Source organism: Typopeltis vanoorti, chromosome 7 (assembly GCF_054136105.1).
Source record: "Typopeltis vanoorti isolate ZY-2024b chromosome 7, IOZ_Tvanoo_1.0, whole genome shotgun sequence".
NCBI lineage: Eukaryota > Metazoa > Arthropoda > Arachnida > Uropygi > Thelyphonidae > Typopeltis > Typopeltis vanoorti.
In genome coordinates this window covers 96,407,467-96,428,695 of record NC_143555.1, presented here as the reverse complement: position 1 = coordinate 96,428,695, position 21,229 = coordinate 96,407,467, and the positions used below count along the sequence as shown (strand labels likewise).

Genomic DNA, 21,229 nt, shown 5'->3' with positions numbered 1-21,229 from the left:
AATATGATCAATAAGAGGGATACCATGCATCATTTAACTCTAGAAAGGCATACTGCAATGTAGTCAGCCAATCACAACATAACTTAAAACAGATGACTGCAAAAACAATTATATTATTTCGCATCTGCTGATGGAATATGAATAATGTGAATCATTAATAGTAGATATAAAAACTTGGAAAGTTCAGAAAGGTGAATTGCAGGTTTGTTTTTAATTATAATTTCTTTATCTTCATTCTAAAAATGTAACCTAAATGTGTATTGATTGTTATTTCACTTGCCACCACTTCATGAGTAACATAACCAGTAAACGTAGTGACCCTTCCATAGCACAGCATTATGTATGCCCGAAAGGAAATCTGCTTTGCATTTGGGATACTAAAGCAATTGATGTTAAGTCAGTCTATATATAGAATGATTTATATATACACACACACATACAAACATACAAGTAACCTACTCGTTTTAAACATAGTTCACGTGCAAACTTTGTCAAATTCAATTTATAGTAATGCATCACTGATAAAATGTACGAATTTTTGCCTTCATGTCTAGTAAACACATTAATATGGTATGTTTTACTTTAACAATAGTAATTATATCATTATTATTATATAACACCTCCAGGGAGTCCAAAGACCCATTGAGGAGGGCGCACCTGCTCCAAAACTCTGTCTCACTAACCGCAACTACCTTCATCTACACCAGCGCCATCTACTGCCGACCACCATATTTTCACAGACAATCACAAACATCCATGCCCATAGTAGGATTCGAAACTGCAGCCTTTTGGCTGGAGAGTGGATATGCTAAACACTTGGCCAACCAGGCCAGGTGGTTGGCCGTTACTGCTAATTGTCATGCAAAATTTTTCAAGTTATTATTCAATTTGCTTAAAGAATGTTGAATACTTGCAATAGATTTGTTTAGGAGTGCATTTGTATGAAGCAAATAGCTAATTATGATATCCCACATAGATGATGAATGAGTGATAGTAGGGTGCACTCCCATCTCACACCTGATTTTACATCAATCATCTTCCTGCATTTCCTTCAAACAGTTCTAACACCTGATTTATAACTTAAATGTAGACCACTGTACTGCTCTACATATTGTTCCATTTACTCCATATAGTCAAGACTATATACAGGGTAAAAATTAGCCATTAACAAAGCTGATAAACTGACTAGGTCCAGCAGTAGATGGCAGAGTGTGGATAGCAGATTAAATATTGTACTGTGGTTGTATGATGTAAAGTACCCTCCAACAATGAGTCATTATACTAAGGTAATGTCAGCTAACAATATTGGCTGAACATGGTGCTCCACTCAGGCTGATACTTTGTATTTGCATCTGTATAGTCATGACCTGAAAAAGCCCTAACTATACAGAGGTAAATACAAATCTGACTGTTTTTGGAATCTGCCATGCCTCGATAATGCTTACTTAATCTACATAAATTTGGATGACTCACTTCATATTATCATCCATAATCTGGGAGATTATGGATGATAATATGTACCTCCCATGATGAGTCGTTGACTGCATGGAAGCCAGACATTAATAACCTACAGCAGATCTCATCAACATTTTTCATCTCAGAACACAAACCATAGAAAGATTAGTGAACTGTGCTGCCATTTTTGACATTTCTAAACCATTTCATTGGAACCAAGCTATATAGCATAGAAGCCTGCTTACCAAACTACCACATCCCAATGATTTTTATCTTGTGACCTCTGCAGTTAGATTGCGCATTTCCCCTGGATGTTCACTACATGTGAACTGAATTTTTATTTTTAATTTCCTTACCAAGGAAATGGAAGCTTTATCGACAATAGAAAAGCAGCAGGAACAGATGGAATTATCTCCAAGTTAATTATGTGCAGTGATCTCTCTTTTAAAATAAGATTCCTCAATCTATTAAATAGTTGTTGGATTACCTGCAATATACCCCAAGAATGAAAAAGGCTAAAATAATATATGTTTTTAAGGGAAATAGAAGTTTATGTGAAAATTACAGATGTATTAACTTATTAAATATAACATATGTTATATAGTAAAATTTTAAATAAAAGACTTGCCACTATTGCCAATAGTTTGTTATCAGAAGAACAGTCTGGATTTAAGAAAGATAGAAGTTGCATTGATGATGTATTCATCAAATCTCATTTCCTGAAGCACAGCTCAACCAATGCAGTATATAGCCTGATATCTCTGCACATCAAAGTGTAGAACCTTACATAAAATCTCCATAGCACAATTGGAAGAACATGGAACATTGTGCCTTTGACTGGAAAACACCAAAGTTCAATTCTCGTCGTGATCAGAGAAATCTCTATATGGGGTTTTCAAATGAAGGTGAGTTAACCAATCTCATATGTTAATAGCAGGGTATTTTTCTCTCCAAAACTTGGGTTATTCATCCTGCATACAGGTAAATAGGCCATGAAAACACACTCGATTTACAGACAAAAAATACTGTTGGTGGTGGTGATGGGCAGTAGATGCCATTCATGGTATTAGTTTCATTGTGTGTACTTGGAGAATTATGAGGTGTCACATAAAAATAATTTATTAGTATTAAAACTAAAATCCCACAATCTGTCCAAGCTAAAAATCCATTCAACAATATTCCTTTAGAGCAGCGTTTCCCAAACTTTATCTACGACGGAACACTTAACAAATCCTGAAATTTTCACGGAACACATTGGTTATTTTGTAATGTATTAATTAATAATTGTTAATATAGCTGAATTATTAATTAATAATTGATCATTAATTATTAATTAATAATTAAATAAACATCATTTAAATATAAACATCGTTAAATTAATTTGTGCTGATTTTCATTGACATATCTTATTCTTAAGATATATTCTGGTAATTTGACCGCATCTTTTTATTAAGTTAAAAAAAAACACAATAAAGAAATAGAACCCGACAAGTTTCGTAAGTCGTTTGACTTACATCTTCAGGAGTAAAAGGTAACGTAAAGTTTAAAACACAAAACAGAGAAATTATTAAAAGTAGTTCATACTATACAGTTGTAGCCATCTTACTATTCATAAAATTAAAAAATCAGAATGCAGATTCAAAGCTGTGCTAAGTTTAAACAATGCGGGATGATACCACGTTCTGTTGTTCACGTTCATGATGTCCGAGGTCTGACTGAGATATATTTTGTACTAAAACTGACCAGACTCGGTTTTTATTGCATTATGTTGGATTTCTAAGCATGTTTGCAGCTTCTTTAAATTTCTTTATGTAACAGTTTTTTTCTATGTAAGACATGTTTGTTTTCTGCCAGAGTACATTGTGGCCGGTGCAACTGGTATGGAAAGCTAGACCTGATTTGTGTTCTCTTCTGTTGGTATTCGTTCATGCGTATTTCCCCAGATCTTCCTGTCTGTCCTATGTAGCAGATGCCACAAGAACAATGAATTTTATAAACACCTGGTTTCTTTAAAGGATGATGTGGAGGTTTCGGGAGATAAAGAAATCTTGAAATTTTTTCCAGCGGCAGAAAGGCTACTTTGATGTTATATTTGTTTAGTAATTTAGCTATCCTGTCTGTAACATTCTTGATATATGGAAGCATGATAGCGTTTTTGAAATCTTGTTTCTGTTAAATGATTATAGGAGGTGTGTGGAGGATTTTTTTGATAGTCTTAGGTTCATAGCCATTTTTTTTTGAGGATCTTTGTTAAGTATTCTAATTCTTCATTTCTCTGTTTTTCACAACAGAACGTGGTATCATCCAGCATTTTTTAAACTTAGCACGGCTTTGAATCTGCATTCTGATTTTTTAATTTTATGAATAGTAAGATGGCTACAACTGTATAGTATGAACTACCTTTAATAATTTCTCTATTTTGTGTTTTAAACTTTAAGTTACCTTTTACTCCTGAAGTTGTAAGTCAAACGACTTACGAAACTTGTCGGGTTCTATTTCTTTATTGTGTTTTTTTAGCTTAATAAATAAATGTGGTCAAATTACCAGAATATACCTTACGAACTGCTAAACCACAGAAACGTCCACTTACAATATCTTATTCTGATCACCAAAAATTTATAATATTATTATAAGTACTTACAAGTGAATGCAGACTTTTTCTCCTGTGTATTGGTAGTTTTCCCCTCTTTTTGTACATCCTGGAGATCGCTTTGTAGGCTGGTGGTGGATGACTCACTATCTGTTGCATCACAAACACCTTCAATAAGAGATTTCTTAATACCAAATTAAACAAAGTCCCTTGTCTCTTATTCATATTAAAATTTAAATCTGCAGGCCTATTACTTTTAAAAAATCACGGCACTACGCTTTCAAAACTTTCACTCTACAATACGAACTTGCGAAGAAAGTATTAAGGATTACTAGATTTGAGAACCAGATACAGACTACCTTGCTCTTCAATTTTAGTGGAAAAGTTTTCTTTATACTTCCTTGCTGATTGGTCACTAACATTTGCAACACAGATGTTATGTCTTTCGGTTTTGAGAACAGAGGACATGCCGCCCATTGTTGTAATCAGCTTGCAGGCAATTTTTATGATCGGCCATAAACAGCAGCATTCCCTTTCCCAAATGCTGAAAGGTTTCAATGTGTGAAAATTAATGATAATTGATGAACATTTCCAAGTTTAAAAATATGCTGCTTGGTCAGTGACATTTGTTATACAGATGTCATTTCCTTCAGTTTTTGATAACAGAGGATACGGCACCCATGTTATAATCTGCTTGCAGGCAATTTTTATGATGGTCATAAACAGCGGCATTCCCTTTCCCAAATGTTGAAAGGCTTCGATGTGTGAAAATTAACGATACACAGATGTTATTAGGCGTTCTGGGTCTGAGCTTTTTGACATATTCACGAATATTATTCTCCTCGGAAATTTCCACTATAAAATATTTATTCATGAAAAATGCTTAGAAAACTAAAATGACAAATTCCAGGAGAACTTCTCCCAGAACACTTATTCACCTTCTGCAGAACACAGTTTGGGAAACCCTGCTTTAGAGAATTAACATAAGCAATACTCCTGATAATTTTACTTTAACTTTGCATCATCAGCAAACATTTGAGGATCCAAGTAAATCCACATAAAATATCATTAACAAATAAGTTAAACAGTAAGGGATCGAGAATAAAACCCAAAAGCATGCCACTGGTCACCTTCATTTTCTGAGACACTGCCCCATCATACACAACTTGTTGGTATCACTCAGATACCAGCAAGTTGTGTATGATGATTCAGTTAACCAATATACTATCTGTTCTTTTCCTCTGCAGCTTCTACACCAATATCATATGGTAATTATCAAATGCCTTTGCAAAGTCCAAGAAATCAATGTATATGAATCTCTCTTATTCAACACATTCGCCACCTTATAAAATATAAGCAGATTGCTAAAACAAATCCCATCGTTCCAATCCTGAATTCTATTCACCAGTTTCTGCCTAAGATTCAGGAACAGATGAAATTACCCCAGAGTTAAGTATAGTGATATATCTTTTAAAATAAAATTCCTTAATCTGTTCAATAATTACCTGCAATATACACCAATACAGCAAGATTTTCAGTCTTGCTGTATGAAGGTCATTAAGCATATAGCAAGAAAAGTCTTGATACAGCAAGCTTTCATACAAAGTCTTGCTGTATGAAGGTTCCTAAGGGAACCTTCACAATGTAAGACTTTCATTAAATAACCAGGTCTAGGGCATAACTAACTCTTCTGCACATTCCTTAAAAATACATGGTGACATGTCATTCATTCCACATTATTAACATCTAATCCAAGCAAAACTGGATACAACTCTGATTCTTTTACCTTTATTTCTCTTAATACTTACCTCCCTTCCACATAGATGTAGAAAGTATTTTTAACTTGGGTATAGTTATAGTTAGTCGAAACTGTTCTGGGTAGTGACCCCTTGCCTTTAATACAAAACATCATACATCCCCTTCTTGGAGATGTGTTTTGGCATTAAGGATAAATATTAAGATTAGTGATCAGAGCTTGCTCCACCTTTACCACGAGTTGCCTTGGTCTTGCACTACCTGTGGGATCAGCTAGTCTTGCATAAATTGCAGGTGCAAACTTGACATTTTGTCTGTTTGCTTACTTGGAAAAAATGGAGTAAAACCAGGTTTAAAATTACTTGGTATCTTTAACATACCCTTCCACATAGTACAGCATCATTCATGCCAATATGATATTCAGTCATGAAATGTTCATTAAATAATTCCACTATATCATTTGCAATGGTTACATCACTACTATCACTATCCATCAATGCCAACCTGCCATAATTTCTTTCCTTCTTGCTTGCCACATAGCAGAAAAATTCCCTTGGATTATCTTTAGCCTAATTGGCCAATCTCCTCTCATATTCTACTTTTTACTAACCATGCTTGTCACCTTTCTGGCCTATAGTTTATATTCTTCATAGATCTGTTCACTACAAACCCTCTTGTATCTACTCCGTAACTTTTGCCACACTACTTGCTTCATTTCACTGTTCATCCATTGCACTTCTTCTCTATTTACTTGCTTAACTCTTGGTATGCAGTTATGTATTGCTTATGTCAGATACAGCCTTATCATTTCCCACGCAATGTCAGCATCTTTTCTGCACAACTCATTAACCCAATATACTGATGCTAGTCTACTACAGAGCTTCTCATAATCACCCACCTTATAGCTCCAGATATGTACTTTATTGATAGCAACCTTTTCCTGTCTGACTGCCTTCCAACCCAGTGCCTCATGATTACTTGATATCTCATTCACAACCACATCCTGTGAGGATGTCACCAAATCCAACACCCGAAAACCTCACGTGCTCGAATTATATGCTACTTAAGACAGTTATCCCACAGAAACTCAAGAAATTCACTTCCCTTGTTACCATACACTCAGGCACAGATACCATCTTCATCTAGGCAATTTGCCATTCGTCAAACGACAAACGGCATAGTAAAAGTTTTTACTACTTAATAACTGACCCATAAAATTTCCTTTGACTGCAAGAAAATATCTTAAGTAATAAATAATATTTAAAATTCTTTGTGCATTTACATACCTATTTTCCACTTAAATAAGCACAGTTGATCTTCTCTTGTAAACTGTGCAAACGAATAAAAAAGTTCTTAACTGCTTACGTTTGGTGTGATTGGTGTTTTAGTGTTACTTTTTTTGTAAAAGAAACGTTATCAAGTAAGTATTCATGTATTATATTATATACTGTATATGTTATTATTATTATTATTTCGGGCGACTCCAGGAGTCCTTAGACTCATCGAGGGAGGCCCTAAACATCATGTCCACACAACTATGCGATTACATTCTCACAGTATCTATCATACCTTGTCTTGAACTCGTTCACAGTCATAGCACCCACAACAGACTCTGGCAGCTTATTCCACTCATTTACCACTCTAAAAGTAAAGAACCCAGCTCTAACACCCCAGCTAACCACACTCTTGCCCAGCTTCCATAGGTGTCCCCTAGTTCTCCCACCACCAGTCCTGATCTCAAAAATATCCTCTGAATTAATCCTATAGAATCCCTTTAGCAATTTGAATGTCTCAATCATATCTCCCCTCCTCTGCCTATCAACTAGTTTCTGCAACCCACAAATCTTCAACCTGTTCTCATATGGTTCATTCCATAGACCTGTTATCATCTTAGTCACTCGCCTCTGGATCCTCTCCACCTCCTCCCCATCAAGAAGGAACCGAGGTGACCAAATCTGGGCACAGTAGTCGAGATGAGGTCTTATCAAGGCTTGGTACAGAGGTACAATAACTTGCTTGTCTCTGCTCGTCATATGTTATATAACATATACAGTATATAATATACTGTATATGTTATATAAAGCAATGTTTTTTGTTATCACTGGTTATTAGAATCAACAGCAAGGACCCATTCAAAACAGTAAAATCCACTGCATTTTAGTTAATTATTAGCATCATGCAATCAAATATTAAAATCAATTTAAGGCGAAATTCAATTAATTTAATTTTACTATTTTTACTTTAATTTACTTAGCATTTTTTATTTGGCCATGAAGAGAAGGTTTCAGAGCAAAGCTGAGAAATGCAAAAGGTTAAAAGAAAAGGAAAAATATGCACTGCAGCAAAGAAATTCGCTGGCTAAATTTTTAACTGAGCGAACTGAAAAGGAAATCGAAATACATAGAGAAAGATCAACAACTTGCACTATACATATTACCGATGAAGAACAAAATAACTCTGAAGAGGAATTGGAAAGAACCAAAGAGCGAATTGAAAAGGAAGAGAAGATCAAAAAACAACCTGTAGGATTAAAACCTTGTGCTATAGATGTTCCTAATGAAGAATAAAACAGCAAAGAGCAATTGAAACAAAACAAATGTGCAAAGTTTCAGCAGACTGTAGTAAAAATGAAAACCATTGTGATTTTTCCAATGATATTGCATTGTGGCCAGTGAATTAATCTGATAAAATGATAGAATACTATTTAATCAATAAACCATGTAATACTGGAGATATTCCAACTCTTAAAGTACAATATACAGATAGGAATCGATCTTACTATAGAAACATTTCCAAATCTAATTTTTACTGTGTGAAAGCAAATGGCACCAAAGAATTTCGTTAATGGTTATTATTTTCAGGAACAAGTAAATGTGTATTGTTATGTGTGCAGACTGTTTTCTGAATTACAAACAAAATTTTCAAAAGGGTTCAACATTTGACAGAATACCACATGGAAAAAAAAAAAAAGTTGAGCAAACGGGAATGGATATAACAACAACAACGTTACTGGCTTGCTGGGTGAAGCATAAAATGCTTTTTATTTTCCCCTTTGTCTGTGTCGAGAAGCTTGATTGGGGGGGAGGGGGGGGAGGTTGTGAGCCTTATGCTCGCACTTTGTGAACTATGGAGTTAGCTCTGTTCTGCTGAGAGCAGGATGCAGGATTGCTTTGGGTCTTTTATGTTTGTGATAGTCATGTTCACTATAACTGGAAGCTTGTCTGATTATTGGGTTGGGATGAGAGCGTGCCTTGCTGAAGAACTTTTCCGCATGGTCATGAAGGAGAGAATGGATGCTTGGGTTCCGATTTCTTTGTGGATCTGCGTGTTTCTGACGAACCATGGGACGTCATCTGCAGACACTTGTTTTGTATCCTCTGTAGTTTCAGGATGTTAGATTTCGATGTGCGACTCCATGCTGGGGATGCATATGTGATTGTTGCGTGTATCCAATTTGCTGTTGATCAGGCAATAGAGTTGGGCTATGGTTCTGGATGTCTTCATTCCTATGAGCTTGATGTGGCTGTTGAAATTCAGCTTTTTGTTCAGCTGTACTCCAAGGTATTTGGTTTCTGTCTGCCATGATATCTTTTTTCCGAGGAGTTAAATGTCATCTTGGATGAAGGCTTTGCGTCTGGTGAATAGTATAGCTGAGCTTTTGATGGGGTTTACTTGTATCCTCCAGTCCGAGAACCATTTCTCTAGCTTTGTGGTGGTGTCCTGGAGACGACTGATCACCAGGTGTGGGTGGAGAGATCTTGTCATTATGGCTGTATCATCTGCATATAGGGTTGTGATGGCAGTCCTCAGGTTCTGTGGAATGTCGGCCACGTAGATTGTGAAAAGTAAAGGAGTCAACAGGGATCCCTATGGTACTCCTGCCCGAATATGGTGCCATTTATTTTTATCTGTATGGATCTGTCAGTGGGGTATGATTTTATTAGAAAGGTAAGGTTTGTTGGAATGTTGGCCTGTATGAGTTTGTAGAATAATCCTTGTTGCCATACCTTGTCAAAGACCTTGGCAATATCCAGAAAGACTATAGCTGTGTGAAGGTTCCAGTTGTATCCTTGAGTGATGTGCTCCACTAGTCGGTGTATTTGTTGCACTGTGCTGTGTACACGGCGGAAGCCAAATTGTTCGTTTAGAATTATTCCTAATTGGTCTGATTTTTCTTGTAGTCTTGAGAGGGTGATTTTTTCAGCAATCTTTCCTAGGTTGGAAAGCAGGATTATCGGATGGTAGCTTTGCAGGAGTTGTAGACTGTTTCCTGGCTTTTTTATTGGTATGATGTCGGCTATTTTCCATGCAGTGGGGAAGTGTTGTATCGTCAGTATTGCATTGGCTATGTTAACCAGGTGCACAATAGCCTTTCGAGGAAGTAGTTTGATGATTCTGTTTGTAATTCCATCTGGACCTGGAGCTTTCTTGTTGTTTAGATGTTTTATGATGTTGGTTATTTCCATTGGAGTAGTGGGAATGATGCAGTCAGGTTTGGCCGTGGTCTGTCTTAAGGTACGCTTGACCTGCTGGTGGACTTTATATACGTGGGTGATGTTTATGTTGTCATATGATGGGCTGCATTGTTTTTCTAGGTTGTCTGCTATTGCTTCTGCTTTTTCTGTATCAGTGTGTGCAGTTCCATGTGCAGTTCGCATGGGAATAGAGGGTCATGTTTGGCGTGCAGGATCTTCAGAAATTTCCATATTGTGTGATCTTCTGGGTTGAGTGATGACAATTTATTGTCCCGATCCTGATTCCTGTGGTTTTGAAGTGCTTTTCTGACTTGGTTGTTCAAGTTGTTCAGTGTTTTCTTGTCCTATGAGGCTCTTTCGTTGTGGTATCTTTACCTGGCTTTGCTTTGTTTTTTGTTCTGATGAGGTCCATGATGTTTTCTGGGAGCCGTCTGGTTGGGTGATTGGTTGTGGTTTTGGTGACTGCTTCTAGTGCTTTTTTGATTTGGTTTGTTAGATTGCTTACGGCTTCGTCTATTTCTTCTTTTTTGTGGATGATGGTGTTACACCTGATATCTTAGGAATATAGTATTCTCAGCTATCATAGTGTAACATGAAGAATAAATATCATAAATTAAAACCCCTGCATAAAAAAATGAATTATTTAATGGAAAATTTCTTGCATCCAGTAAAATGTATAAAACTTAAGGGTTGTTGTTAAAGTAGCTGATAAAGAAATAATGTATTAATATTGTGATATGACTTAAAATAAGGAATTCTAACTAAATAAGTAGCTAACAAAGGAAAGTATAGATTAATATTGTAATACGATTAAAAATGAGAGAGTTAAGTAAATAAGTAGAAATGGGTGAGTCATAAAATACGTTATATGAGAGATTAAGTTATTAAGTAGAATTCATAGAAAAAGTTTGAAAGGGGATTAAGTCTGGCTAGTACAAGAAAAGCAAAGCTATCGCTTATGGCCGATCCCCGGATTGAAACATTGAGAACGGGCTTGCCGATCAAATGACGTTTGGCGAGAAAACGCTACCCTAATTGGTCGATGATTAAAAAACAAGTAGGAGGAGGAGAAAGGAAGTAAGAAAAGGTGCCGTTAGGGAAGCAGCTATAAAAGGGTTGGTAACCCACCAGAGAAACACTCTTTTTGGATAGTCGCTTTTGGCCTTGGAGTTTGGTTTTGGTTCTGGTGGAGCTCACGGGGTTTTCCTGAGTGGCGACAGGGGTGATATCTCCTCGTCACAACACGGAAACGAAAGTGAGCGGGATTTCGATTCCCGTTTTCCCGAGTAGGAAGCAAAGGAAAAATTGCCAGAGTCCTAGAAAAGGAGGGATCTTCTTCGTTTCGACGCTAGTGATAACTACGCAAAGCAGAAAGCTGTAAAGAGATCGATGTCCTCGAGGTCTGTTTGACTGTGTTCTCAGGTAGGGAAACGGTCGAGTTGTCTCTTCAACTTTGTCCTCGATATCTTCAGATTCGTCTGGTTGTGTGTACAGTTTAGGAAACCTGGCCATTCCGTATCGAATTTTTTAAGTAATAATTTAAATAGTTTTAGTGCTTGATCTTTATTTAGATGCTGTAGAAGATCATCGAAGTTACCCGTGTCTGTTCTGTTCGTTGATAAGTCTAGTAGGTGGTGATTGGGGAATTGCGTATGAGCACAAGTAGAAATCCCACAGGTCTAGTGACCTGCCAGCAGAAATTCTGTAGAGGATATCGCAGCTGCAAAGGACTGCCAGCAATATCGATCGATTAGCTAAATGCACGAAGCAATAGCAATAATATTTCGCAAAACGAAGAATGCTTACCTCTATATATCATTTGGAAATCCAAAAATATCACACTAATCAAAACGCGAGACTGATACACGAGCCGCCATCATTTCGCAATCCACTCAACCGGGAATGGATATGAGGTTGGTAGCTTGGATAAGAGTGTAGCTGATAGACATTAGAGGGTGGTGTATGGTGGAGTGGAATCGAGACGGATGAGGGTGACTAGTGGAGTGTCAGAGGGCTCTGTACTATGGACACTACTCTTTAATTTGCACATTAATGATATAGCGGAAGATTTGAGGGGGATATTCAGTTGTTTGCTAATGATGTAAAACTGGGAAGGGCAATAGATGATAAAGGTAATATATGTTGCAGGATGACTTAAATAAATCAGCAGTTGGGCAAAGGACAATGGTTATCAATTTAATGTTGTAAAATGTAGAATAATGCATTGATGAAAGGGATTACATACTTCATATCATACTGATAGTACTAGATTACAGGAGCTTGATGAGACTAGGGATATGGGGGTGATGGCAGATAGAGATTTGAAAAAAGCTCAGATTACTTCCATGTTGAAGAACACATCGACAAATAAAGATAATGAGGTTATTATCTCTCTTTATAAGGCTATGATTCGGCCACATATTGACTACTCAGCACAGATTTGGTAATGTGTTTCTAGGGTACCAGGAAGCGGTGGAGAGGATTCAGAGATGAGTGACTAACTCATGGCAGGTCTGTGGATGTTCCCTATGATCACACTTGGAGGCTATCTAAGAGTGCTTAGTAAGGGAGTGCAGACTAGGTTCTTTGCCTGGAGCATGCTGAATGGATCGCTTGAGATGATTATGAGCACCCCATCAGTGAATAAGTTTAAGGAGCTGTATGATAGGCATTGTGTTAATGGATAATGTGGGTCTCTCACAACGAGTCTCGACTCCATGAAATACACATATAAATATTAATAATGTCTGTTATCAGGACCGACTATTATGAGGAGCAATGCAGAGCATTCTTTTTATCTGTAATCATATATTTGTGCTGAATAAGGTATTCTGTGTGTGTGTGTATATTGCACATGTATTGTATTGAGAAATTATCTAGGATGTGTGTTTTGAGGACAGGATAAAGGAACATCATCTATAGAAATATCAATAAGTTTTTTTGTTTTTTTTTTACCAGAATAATAGCAAGATTAGTTTGTGTGTACACACACACACATTTTGTGTGCATATATACAGTCAAACTTGTTGCAATGAGCACAGAAATAGCAAGTTAACAGCTGTAAGGAGGAAAAAGCCATAATGATTTTAATTTATGCATATTCCCATACAATTGTGCTCACTTTTATGAGCATAATACACAGACATACCATACAATACACATTTTGGTAACTATGCAAACATTCTCAATTGCTCAAGTAGCTCTTGAAATACCAAATTCTTGGAATAGACAAAAATGAAAGGAGTGACTTAACTTTTATAACCATCTGCATCAGATTATTGGCCAGTTTATAACCTAATCTTATCCATGGAGACTAGCCTCTAGCCTCCTACTCCCTCACTTTACCCAAACAATGCCATGACCGTAAAATCAGTTAAAAATGACCCCTTCAGTTAGAAACAAGTCTACTAAAACAAAGTGTCTCAGTTCGCAAAAAAAAAAGTTGAAATTATTCGTAAGTTAGAAAGTGGTGTGAAAAATGTTGTGGTGTGTAAAGCGTTTTCTTTGTCCTCTTCAACAGTATTGACATAATGAAAGAATAAAGATGTTTGCATATCAGTATTGGAAATCAGCATAACTGAACCAAAAAAAAAAAAATTTACAAAGCACAAGCTGCACATGTTGATGAAGCACTGCATCAATGGTTCAGTGGGAAGCACTGGATTCTCTAGACAAGTCTGATCTTAAAGGCTCAAGCAGAAATATTTGCTAAACAATGTGGATGTGACAATTTTGTATTGGCAAATCCAATACAAAATCAATTTAAAATCGATTTTGTATTGGTCAAAATTTTTTTAACTGCCAAAATCGATCAATTTTAAAATTGACATATTATGGCAGTTAAAAAAAAAAAAAAAAAAAAAAAAAAATTGAAATTTTTATTATTAATTAGTATCATTTTAATTAGAGAAATAAACTATTTAGTATTAAGTGTATGGTTTTAAAATTATGAATAAATAAACTGCATTTAATATAAGCATACTGTAGTTCATACAAGTAATATTCACATAAATACAGGAATGGATAGATGGGAATGGGATACTGTATAGAAGACAGCATGGTTTTGTGAATGGTAGGTCATGCCTCAGTAACTTGCTCACGTTTTATAATACAGTGACAGCTGAGTTGTAAAGGTAATGGATTTACAACGATACTGCTGGACTTTGCAGAAGCCTTTGACAGAATACCACATGAAATTCTAATCAATAAACTGCAGCACATGAGGATGAAAGAGCCTCTGTAGCTCAGTCAGTATAGATGAACCCCTTTGGTCGGAAATACCCCAGTTCGATTCCCTTCCATGACGTGAGGAACCTTTATCTGGTCTCTTTTGACTAAAGGCGAGTTAGCCGGTCTCATACAGAGGTAGGGGGTTTTTTCACCTGGAAACACGGGTTTTTCATCCCCCAGAACAGGCAAACTGGCCCCGTGAACACACATGGATTACAGTCATGAATATGTCCAAGCCATATGCCGGTCCTGAGCCCAGAAAAAATTGGAGGGTTGGGGAAAGCAATGGTGAACTACCCTGTAAAAATCTCACCAGGAATACTTTGATGAGCAGAGACAAGCAGGTTACTGTTCCTCTTTATCAAGCCTTGATAAAGTAGTCAAGCGTGCAGTAGTCAAGCCCTGACTACTGCATGCAGATCTGGGTGCCAGGGTTCTTGGTAATGTGGTGGTGGTAAAGAGGATCCAGAGGCGAGTGACCAAGATGGTAGGTCTATGGAATGAACTTTACAAGAACAGGTTGAAGATTTGTGGGTTACAGAAAGTGGTCGATAGGTGGAAAAGGGATGATATGATTCCATCCATATCCATATGTTCACCGAGCACCCACAGATGCCATATGGTCACTCTGGTGCTCAGCAATGTGCCACACCAAGTCTCAGCACGTAGTCCTGTTGTATGCTTTTCTGAATGCTTCAACCCCTCTGAAGTTCAGTCACTCCACACACAACATCTATCTCACTGATGGTCTACCTCTTCCTCTTTTTTCCAGGAACTTTACTTTCTATTGCTCTTCTGAGAAGTCCATCCTTTCAACATGTCCAAAATATTTTAACTTTCTTCTGGCATCAGCATACCCATTCATTCGTATGCCTTTCCATATATAATATCCTCACTAGCCTTCTGTAACACATCTCAAAAGCAGCTATCCTTTTCTTATCTGACTTCTTTAGGTTCCAAGTCTGACATCCATAAGTCACTGTTGGAAAAACAGCTGCATCCAAAATCCTCAACTTTGTTCCCGTGGAGATAGATCCATCCTTCCAGATTTTAGACAAGTCTCTGACTGTTGTTTTAGCCATTCCTAATCTTCTTTTGATGTCTTCTGAACAGCAATTCTTCACATTAATAATGGATCTCAGGTACTCAAACTTGCTGACATACTCAATTCTTTCTCCATTAAGATATACTTGTTTCTCAAGAGCTTCCCTGTTGGTATTTCCTTTGAGAACCATAATCTTTGTCTCGCTAGAATTGAGTTGAAATCCTCTGTTATTACTGATCTTGTTAACTTTGTCAAAAATTTGTCCTAATTCTTCCTTGTCATTACAAAGGAGTATTGTATCATCAGCATACTTCAAATTACTGATCAATCAACCTCCTCTTGAGCTTATCCAATGCTTCACTCATGATGTCCTCCACATATATACTAAGCAAGTTAGGAAAAAGTGAACATCCTTGCCTAACTCCTTTTCCAACCTGAAGCCAATCAGCCAATCCAACACCTGTTCTTCTCATGGCTTCTTGCTCCCTATATAAGTTGGCTATCACAACCTGCTTGTGTGTGTAGAGGGAAAAGTCATTCTTTTCATTACTTCCCACACAGTTTCACATGCTGAACACAGTCAAAAAATTTGAGACATACAAATTACTGAGGAGTTTTTACAAGATTAATTCAGAGGAAATTTTTCAGAACAGGTCCAGTGGTGGGAGAACTAGGGACCATTTTTATATTTTTGTAGATTTAGATGTGTGTGTGTCTGCATATATATATTTTTGCCTCTGTAGCACAAATAGAAGAACAAAGAGACATTGTGGTGAATGCATATACATTGAATGAATTTAAAGCATGGTTTGATGGGCTTTGTGTTTAACAGTATTTGCCTCCTGTGATGTCTAAACTCCATAGAGGTTTGGTGGTAATAAAATTTTTAAAGAAGCCCACTCTTAGTGGCTTCTCATCCCTAGACCTTCCACCAGTTATTCATCTGGCAAACCATCCTCAGAAAATGCTTTCTATTTCCTGAATTTGAACAATTTGTTGTTGATGACCAGCCTCCACTGATGAATTGTCCAATTAATAAAGCAGCAGCTTTGAAGAATTACTCTTGCTCCAAGTGTTTCCAGCTGGTTATTTTACTTAAAATCAGAGTGCACAGAAGCACTGTACACTCAGATTTACAATAATATATATGATAATTTTATGTTGTAATTTGTATATTATATTATTTCCCTATAAACAAAGGGTAAAATTAATTTAAAAATATGAAAAAAAAAAAGACCTACACATTTTAGCCTTCATGCACATTGCCTGTTAAACATATCTTTATGGTTTATATGGTGATCTCTGATTTGCAACCTTTTTGCCTTATGATCAGGTCATTGGAATACAAACTCTGTTACAAGTTAATGAATGACTGTATATACATATATTTTGTACTGACTAAGGTATTTTTGTATATATTTGTGTGTGTATATTATATATTGTACTAAAATATTTCATATATATTTTTATCTCCAGAGTTGATTCTCATCATGAGAGGAATCTTTATGAGTTTTTTTCATTTGAAGGTGAGTTAACCTCTCACCTACAGAGATAGCAGGGTTTTTCATCCTATATACAGACAAATCAGCCATGAAAACATGCAATTTACAAAAAAAATACTGTTGGTGGTGGTGGGCAGTGAATAGTGTTGATGGGTATAATTAGAGAATGAAACAGTAAGTGGGATGTATGTAGTATAGTACAATAGCATGCCCTCCTGCAATGAGTCCTTGGAAGTGCAACATAATAAAGTATAGGTATATTGTATTGACTAATGTATTTTGTACATGTGAAAACTATACTTTTAACCTGAAAAGGTAATATGGAATGCTCCAAATTATATATATATATAGTCTCCTATCCAGAACAATGGGCTGTATGTACATCTTTAAGTACTACCTATACAACAGTATCATGGGCTGGGTAAGGATTTTTTTATCATTATCTATTTTCTGTATCTTTTTATTTACTTTAGCATAGTTCAGAAACTATCTGGAAACCAAACAGATTTTTCAAGATTTCTCAGGTGTCAAAATAAGTGGGGGAAGTGGTTTAACACTGGTCGATGAAATTCATCTCTCTCCTAAACACAATCGAAAACATGTATGCTATGGCAGGATTCAAATCCTGGCAATTTGTCGGTAGAAGGGCAGTAGTATGTTAAACCACTTAAACAATATGAATAATAAATCATTACAGACTAAAACATCATTATGAAGTTTAATGGAAGAAATACAGCATATAAATACATAAACAATATGTTTAATTATTCCTATATTTCCTCTAACTCAGTGAGACATCATCATGGAAACAATGTTGAACTGCAAAAACACACAAATAACAAATGGAAATGAAGAGACACTGAAAGCTTAAAGGGGTGCCTTCTATTGGTACTGTTGGCTAGCTTTAGCTGCATTAGGCAAAATGCCTAAGAAATAAATTTTCACAAATCTTGGGAAGTTTAATACTACCATATTTATTAAGATTATTTCGATTTTTTAATTTTACTGCTGAGTCAAAAAAGTCTTTCAACTTTATATTTTTTGTGGTGAAGCATAGTAGTTTTTTTTTCCCCTCTTTGATTCTGTGCATGGTATCCAAGGGATGGTCAGCAAACACTGAATGACCATACTTATGGCGACAGGTGTATTTTTGATGTTCTTCTAGGCAGATGTTAAGGATCTCCCAATTTTCTTTCATTTACTCCATAATGAATTCAAACCAGCAAGTAAGCCTAAAATGTAAGGCTAACACATCACATTACCTTGTTTGATGAGTGTTAAACAGATAAGATAGTGCAACAATTCTTAAGTTATCATTCACATCAGCCGGCTACTGGCTAGTAATATTTAAGTGGTAGTAATATTTAAGACCATTTGTAACGATTTCATGAGACAAGTACAATTTATAAAGTGCCTACAGCTCAAGTATCGCGATAGATGCCTAGGAAAGAGATGCACAGCTGGAAAGCTATTATGTTAGTTTCCTTCCAGTTATCTGTTGAGAGGGGACGAAAATAACAAATGAGAATAAAAATTAATGCAGAAAACCTAAATGAACGGCACTCTTTTGGTTAACAAAATAACACAATATGGTATTACAAAACAAAATAATCGACTAGCAACGCTCATTGCCTTTTATTTAAATATTAATTCGATAGAGATTTCTTAAGTAACCACCCACAAATTATCAACAAATTATTATATACATAACAAACATGTTCAAATAGCATGAAGTGGTGTTATATACAGTTCTGTTCAGTGCCTACTTACTACGTCTTTCGATGCGCTGGCATACAACACATCAACTTATAAAACATTGCGTACGTAGGGAAGTGTTCAAGGCCAAGAATGGTCTTGTTCCATGAAAGGTCATCTGACATAAAACAGACTGTCAAGCAACATATGATTGGGTGACTTGTTAAAATTCTATCCTTAACAATATGTCACATTGCCAATTCTTTTCATCGAACGTTGACGACGTCTAGGACGGAAGCTGAAATTGAAATACCGGTGCAAATACTTGGACCATTCATTCTGAAGGAAGTACGCCCTCTACGTACAACGTATTTGGTAAAAGAGCTCTTGTTACTCAAGTCTTATGCACTAATAAAATTATATTTCTCATTTACATGCGTTTATTTAAATATATTTAATAGACCTATTAAAATTCTCAGAATATCAGACCACATCGTTTATGATGTGATCTGATTCTGCCCTTTAATCACAGTTTTGATTTATTCATGTGAAAATAAGCAACAAACGCATAAAAATCCAGAGATTTCCAGCTGGGAAAGCAACTTTTGTTAATCAATGTCTTTTTAATTGCATTTTATGATAACTTTGTTGTTTTTATTATAAACACCTGGAAGTTTTCAGAACTCCATGTTCCTGTGATCTGCCTTATAGGTCAGATAGGTAGAAGTTCTGAAATAAGAAAAACAGGAAGATGCAGAAGAAAAGAAAAATCTGGATGCAACAACTGCAAAAAATTATATCATTGATTGAGATACAGCAACAATGACCTACCTACAGTTCCATTTCCTTTCACTTTAAATCAAGAGATTTGCTGCAGTCATTGTTTCACTTACTTTCTCACTAGGAACCGGTGTACCTCTTAAATAACCTCTTGAAACCATTTATAATCATTTACTTACCATGCGGCAAGTAAAAGGAGGAATGACTATAGAAGGATTGCATTGAAAAGTGCTGATGGTGGGGAAGTAACAGATGCAAACCAAATAGTCTGATTACTGTGTGAGCATTTTTCAGAATTGTAACATCTAGGTGGTGATGTTGTGATCCTGGATGTTACATTAACTGATGGGAGGATAGAAGTTGATGAAATGGAAGTGCTTAAAGTATTGTAGAACCTCACAAACATGGCCACGGGATTAGATGGCACATCAGCTCGTGTATTACGAAAATGTGCTATAGAATTATCAGCTCCACTGACTTGGTTGTTTAGTTTAAGTGTCAGAACTGAGAAGGTACCAAAGGAGTGAAAAGTGAGCAAAAGACAGAATTCAGGAGTGAGTGGATGGGAATATGATACTCTATAAAGGACAACATAGTTTTGTGAAGTAGGTCTTGTTTTAGTAATTTACTTACTTGTTATAATCAGGGGACAACAGGGATGGATAAGAGAAATAGATACTCAGTGATATTGCTGGACTTTTCAAAAGCATTTGACAAGATTCCCCATAGCACTCTATTGCATAAATTGAAGGAAATGGGGATGATATGAATTTCGTGATCTGCAATAGATTGTGGCTGATGCCATATATCAAAAAGTGGTTAATGGAGGGGTTGAGTCCAGGAAAAGGCAAATGACCAGTGATGTACCACTGGACTCAGTACTTGTCCTGTGTTGTTTAATTTGTGTTTGGTAAATATTAATATTCCACCACCTCGTTTTATTTATAGGCAGTATTTATGTTGTTGAAAGCTTGGAATCTGAAAGATAGTTGCCTCATCATTAGTAACAGATATTTCCGTATAGCACCAGTATAATCCTACAGATAAGCCTGTGATATTATCCAAAGTTTTCGAATGGTCTTGATGTTTATATGCAGGATGAAGAGCCCTCTCGTTTGATCTGTATGTTGCTTCAATGAGTCGAGCGAGTCAAATGTACAATTGCTAGTATATTTTGGTATTATTACATCTGTTTCATGGTTCACATTTTTCTGTGGCAGCATATCTATGTCTTCTGAGCCTTCGATTGGTATGGACGTTGAAGTTTGCGATGGAGGTCGCAAAATTCAAAGTCCATACAAATCATCTGGACACTTGAGCAATTTACAATTGATACCAGCAGACAAACCCTAATCACCAGGTATAACTGTCTCCATTTCTCCATCAAAGCAGCACTGAGTTCCGTGAGAGATCAAGAATGAGAATGTGCTGCTCTGGACCTCAATCGCATCTCCAATTCGCCACACAAGTGTTCGAAGGTCAGGACTCTTTGCAGCCCAGGGCAGTCGTTTAATACCCATCTCTTCATACCATTCCATAACTGCAGCTTTGTGACATGGGGCATTGTTGTCTTGATAGTAACACGGGCCTTCCATAAAAACTCCACTATGTAGACAGCACCTGATTATTCAGAATATCAAGGTACTGAGCTGCCTTCATGGAACCATGAACAACGACCAGTGGTCAACTCCAAATCAGCTGA

General features: G+C 36.4%; 1 protein-coding gene across 2 annotated transcripts in view; it reads right to left on the bottom strand.

Annotated features, from left to right (window-relative positions):
• LOC150104885 (uncharacterized) overlaps nt 1–21,229 on the bottom strand; it is a 162,794-nt gene that overhangs the window by 99,271 nt on the left and 42,294 nt on the right. Inside the window, exon 1 of one of the 2 annotated variants that reach the window (XM_090395395.1) lies at nt 18,823–19,069. The exons of the other annotated variant lie outside the window; for it this stretch is intronic. The gene's annotated coding sequence lies outside the window, so the exon portion shown is untranslated. Of the gene's footprint in view, nt 1–18,822; nt 19,070–21,229 lie in introns of those variants that run through there. 2 annotated transcript variants of the gene reach the window in all.